Source organism: Ornithodoros turicata, unplaced genomic scaffold (genome assembly GCF_037126465.1).
Source record: "Ornithodoros turicata isolate Travis unplaced genomic scaffold, ASM3712646v1 Chromosome170, whole genome shotgun sequence".
Taxonomy (NCBI): domain Eukaryota; kingdom Metazoa; phylum Arthropoda; class Arachnida; order Ixodida; family Argasidae; genus Ornithodoros; species Ornithodoros turicata.
The window spans coordinates 151,828-157,828 of NW_026999327.1; positions in this window are offsets into that span (position 1 = coordinate 151,828).

Genomic DNA, 6,001 nt, shown 5'->3' on the forward strand with positions numbered 1-6,001 from the left:
ATATAACGCTAGTTCAATGCTGCAGATAACTCTTTTGGAGTATATAGATTGTTGAAGCTTCAGATGCTTTTTCGTAACGCGTAAGCTATATAACGCTAGTTGGATGATACAGATAACGCTTTAGGAGCAGATTGTTGCAGCTTCAGATGCGTTTTCGTAATGCTCTAATACTCCAATTTTTTTTGACGATCCCGACGTGTTGGCAAAGAGGTCACCCAACAAAGTACTTCGATGCAGACACGTTGGGACCGTCTACGACACAGTGGCTTTGTCGGTACTCGGTAGCCATTAAGGCGAGTCGGCGCCTGTGTCGTATTTTGGAGTACATTGTTTCAGCTTCAGATGCTTTTTCGTAACGCGTAAGCTATATAACGCTAGTTGAATGCTGCAGATAACGCTTTTGGAGTATATAGATTGTTGAAGCTTCAGATGCTTTTTCGTAACGCGTAAGCTATATAACGCTAGTTGGATGATACAGATAACGCTTTAGGAGCAGATTGTTGCAGCTTCAGATGCGTTTTCGTAATACTCCAATTTTTTTTAACGATCCCGACGTGTTGGCAAAGAGGTCACCCAACAAAGTACTTCGATGCAGACACGTTGGGACCGTCTACGACACAGTGGCTTTGTCGGTACTCGGTAGCCATTAAGGCGAGTCGGCGCCTGTGTCGTATTTTGGAGTACATTGTTTCAGCTTCACATGCTTTTTCGTAACGCGTAAGCTATATAACGCTAGTTGAATGCTGCAGATAACTCTTTTGGAGTATATAGATTGTTGAAGCTTCAGATGCTTTTTCGTAACGCGTAAGCTATATAACGCTAGTTGGATGATACAGATAACGCTTTAGGAGCAGATTGTTGCAGCTTCAGATGCGTTTTCGTAATGCTCTAATACTCCAATTTTTTTTAACGATCCCGACGTGTTGGCAAAGAGGTCACCCAACAAAGTACTTCGATGCAGACACGTTGGGACCGTCTACGACACAGTGGCTTTGTCGGTACTCGGTAGCCATTAAGGCGAGTCGGCGCCTGTGTCGTATTTTGGAGTACATTGTTTCAGCTTCAGATGCTTTTTCGTAACGCGTAAGCTATATAACGCTAGTTGAATGCTGCAGATAACGCTTTTGGAGTATATAGATTGTTGAAGCTTCAGATGCTTTTTCGTAACGCGTAAGCTATATAACGCTAGTTGGATGATACAGATAACGCTTTAGGAGCAGATTGTTGCAGCTTCAGATGCGTTTTCGTAATACTCCAATTTTTTTAACGATCCCGACGTGTTGGCAAAGAGGTCACCCAACAAAGTACTTCGATGCAGACACGTTGGGACCGTCTACGACACAGTGGCTTTGTCGGTACTCGGTAGCCATTAAGGCGAGTCGGCGCCTGTGTCGTATTTTGGAGTACATTGTTTCAGCTTCACATGCTTTTTCGTAACGCGTAAGCTATATAACGCTAGTTGAATGCTGCAGATAACGCTTTTGGAGTATATAGATTGTTGAAGCTTCAGATGCGTTTTCGTAATGCTCTAATACTCCAATTTTTTTAACGATCCCGACGTGTTGGCAAAGAGGTCACCCAACAAAGTACTTCGATGCAGACACGTTGGGACCGTCTACGACACAGTGGCTTTGTCGGTACTCGGTAGCCATTAAGGCGAGTCGGCGCCTGTGTCGTATTTTGGAGTACATTGTTTCAGCTTCAGGTGCTTTTTCGTAACGCGTAAGCTATATAACGCTAGTTCAATGCTGCAGATAACTCTTTTGGAGTATATAGATTGTTGAAGCTTCAGATGCTTTTTCGTAACGCGTAAGCTATATAACGCTAGTTGGATGATACAGATAACGCTTTAGGAGCAGATTGTTGCAGCTTCAGATGCGTTTTCGTAATGCTCTAATACTCCAATTTTTTTTGACGATCCCGACGTGTTGGCAAAGAGGTCACCCAACAAAGTACTTCGATGCAGACACGTTGGGACCGTCTACGACACAGTGGCTTTGTCGGTACTCGGTAGCCATTAAGGCGAGTCGGCGCCTGTGTCGTATTTTGGAGTACATTGTTTCAGCTTCAGATGCTTTTTCGTAACGCGTAAGCTATATAACGCTAGTTGAATGCTGCAGATAACGCTTTTGGAGTATATAGATTGTTGAAGCTTCAGATGCGTTTTCGTAATGCTCTAATACTCCAATTTTTTTAACGATCCCGACGTGTTGGCAAAGAGGTCACCCAACAAAGTACTTCGATGCAGACACGTTGGGACCGTCTACGACACAGTGGCTTTGTCGGTACTCGGTAGCCATTAAGGCGAGTCGGCGCCTGTGTCGTATTTTGGAGTACATTGTTTCAGCTTCACATGCTTTTTCGTGACGCGTAAGCTATATAACGCTAGTTGGATGATACAGATATCGCTTTAGGAGCAGATTGTTGCAGCTTCAGATGCGTTTTCGTAATGCTCTAATACTCCAATTTTTTTTAACGATCCCGACGTGTTGGCAAAGAGGTCACCCAACAAAGTACTTCGATGCAGACACGTTGGGACCGTCTACGACACAGTGGCTTTGTCGGTACTCGGTAGCCATTAAGGCGAGTCGGCGCCTGTGTCGTATTTTGGAGTACATTGTTTCAGCTTCACATGCTTTTTCTTAACGCGTAATCTATATAACGCTAGTTGAATGCTGCAGATAACTCTTTTGGAGTATATAGATTGTTGAAGCTTCAGATGCTTTTTCGTAACGCGTAAGCTATATAACGCTAGTTGGATGATACAGATAACGCTTTAGGAGCAGATTGTTGCAGCTTCAGATGCGTTTTCGTAATGCTCTAATACTCCAATTTTTTTAACGATCCCGACGTGTCGGCAAAGAGGTCACCCAACAAAGTACTTCGATGCAGACACGTTGGGACCGTCTACGACACAGTGGCTTTGTCGGTACTCGGTAGCCATTAAGGCGAGTCGGCGCCTGTGTCGTATTTTGGAGTACATTGTTTCAGCTTCAGGTGCTTTTTCGTAACGCGTAAGCTATATAACGCTAGTTCAATGCTGCAGATAACTCTTTTGGAGTATATAGATTGTTGAAGCTTCAGATGCTTTTTCGTAACGCGTAAGCTATATAACGCTAGTTGGATGATACAGATAACGCTTTAGGAGCAGATTGTTGCAGCTTCAGATGCGTTTTCGTAATGCTCTAATACTCCAATTTTTTTTGACGATCCCGACGTGTTGGCAAAGAGGTCACCCAACAAAGTACTTCGATGCAGACACGTTGGGACCGTCTACGACACAGTGGCTTTGTCGGTACTCGGTAGCCATTAAGGCGAGTCGGCGCCTGTGTCGTATTTTGGAGTACATTGTTTCAGCTTCAGATGCTTTTTCGTAACGCGTAAGCTATATAACGCTAGTTGAATGCTGCAGATAACGCTTTTGGAGTATATAGATTGTTGAAGCTTCAGATGCTTTTTCGTAACGCGTAAGCTATATAACGCTAGTTGATGATACAGATAACGCTTTAGGAGCAGATTGTTGCAGCTTCAGATGCGTTTTCGTAATACTCCAATTTTTTTTAACGATCCCGACGTGTTGGCAAAGAGGTCACCCAACAAAGTACTTCGATGCAGACACGTTGGGACCGTCTACGACACAGTGGCTTTGTCGGTACTCGGTAGCCATTAAGGCGAGTCGGCGCCTGTGTCGTATTTTGGAGTACATTGTTTCAGCTTCACATGCTTTTTCGTAACGCGTAAGCTATATAACGCTAGTTGAATGCTGCAGATAACGCTTTTGGAGTATATAGATTGTTGAAGCTTCAGATGCTTTTTCGTAACGCGTAAGCTATATAACGCTAGTTGGATGATACAGATAACGCTTTAGGAGCAGATTGTTGCAGCTTCAGATGCGTTTTCGTAATGCTCTAATACTCCAATTTTTTTTAACGATCCCGACGTGTTGGCAAAGAGGTCACCCAACAAAGTACTTCGATGCAGACACGTTGGGACCGTCTACGACACAGTGGCTTTGTCGGTACTCGGTAGCCATTAAGGCGAGTCGGCGCCTGTGTCGTATTTTGGAGTACATTGTTTCAGCTTCAGATGCTTTTTCGTAACGCGTAAGCTATATAACGCTAGTTGAATGCTGCAGATAACGCTTTTGGAGTATATAGATTGTTGAAGCTTCAGATGCTTTTTCGTAACGCGTAAGCTATATAACGCTAGTTGGATGATACAGATAACGCTTTAGGAGCAGATTGTTGCAGCTTCAGATGCGTTTTCGTAATACTCCAATTTTTTTAACGATCCCGACGTGTTGGCAAAGAGGTCACCCAACAAAGTACTTCGATGCAGACACGTTGGGACCGTCTACGACACAGTGGCTTTGTCGGTACTCGGTAGCCATTAAGGCGAGTCGGCGCCTGTGTCGTATTTTGGAGTACATTGTTTCAGCTTCACATGCTTTTTCGTAACGCGTAAGCTATATAACGCTAGTTGAATGCTGCAGATAACTCTTTTGGAGTATATAGATTGTTGAAGCTTCAGATGCTTTTTCGTAACGCGTAAGCTATAGAACGCTAGTTGGATGATACAGATAACGCTTTAGGAGCAGATTGTTGCAGCTTCAGATGCGTTTTCGTAATGCTCTAATACTCCAATTTTTTTTAACGATCCCGACGTGTTGGCAAAGAGGTCACCCAACAAAGTATTCGATGCAGACACGTTGGGACCGTCTACGACACAGTGGCTTTGTCGGTACTCGGTAGCCATTAAGGCGAGTCGGCGCCTGTGTCGTATTTTGGAGTACATTGTTTCAGCTTCAGATGCTTTTTCGTAACGCGTAAGCTATATAACGCTAGTTGGATGATACAGATAACGCTATAGGAGCAGATTGTTGCAGCTTCAAATGCGTTTTCGTAATGCTCTAATACTCAAATTTTTTTTAACGATCCCGACGTGTTGGCAAAGAGGTCACCCAACAAAGTACTTCGATGCAGACACGTTGGGACCGTCTACGACACAGTGGCTTTGTCGGTACTCGGTAGCCATTAAGGCGAGTCGGCGCCTGTGTTGTATTTTGGAGTACATTGTTTCAGCTTCAGATGCTTTTTCGTAACGCGTAAGCTATATAACGCTAGTTGGATGATACAGATAACGCTTTAGGAGCAGATTGTTGCAGCTTCAGATGCGTTTTCGTAATGCTCTAATACTCCAATTTTTTTTAACGATCCCGACGTGTTGGCAAAGAGGTCACCCAACAAAGTACTTCGATGCAGACACGTTGGGACCGTCTACGACACAGTGGCTTTGTCGGTACTCGGTAGCCATTAAGGCGAGTCGGCGCCTGTGTCGTATTTTGGAGTACATTGTTTCAGCTTCAGGTGCTTTTTCGTAACGCGTAAGCTATATAGCGCTAGTTCAATGCTGCAGATAACTCTTTTGGAGTATATAGATTGTTGAAGCTTCAGATGCTTTTTCGTAACGCGTAAGCTATATAACGCTAGTTGGATGATACAGATAACGCTTTAGGAGCAGATTGTTGCAGCTTCAGATGCGTTTTCGCAATGCTCTAATACTCCAATTTTTTTTAACGATCCCGACGTGTTGGCAAAGAGGCTCACCCAACAAAGTACTTCGATGCAGACACGTTGGGACCGTCTACGACACAGTGGCTTTGTCGGTACTCGGTAGCCATTAAGGCGAGTCGGCGCCTGTGTCGTATTTTGGAGTACATTGTTTCAGCTTCACATGCTTTTTCGTAACGCGTAAGCTATATAACGCTAGTTGAATGCTGCAGATAACGCTTTTGGAGTATATAGATTGTTGAAGCTTCAGATGCTTTTTCGTAACGCGTAAGCTATATAACGCTAGTTGGATGATACAGATAACGCTTTAGGAGCAGATTGTTGCAGCTTCAGATGCGTTTTCGTAATACTCCAATTTTTTTTAACGATCCCGACGTGTTGGCAAAGAGGTCACCCAACAAAGTACTTCGATGCAGACACGTTGGGACCGT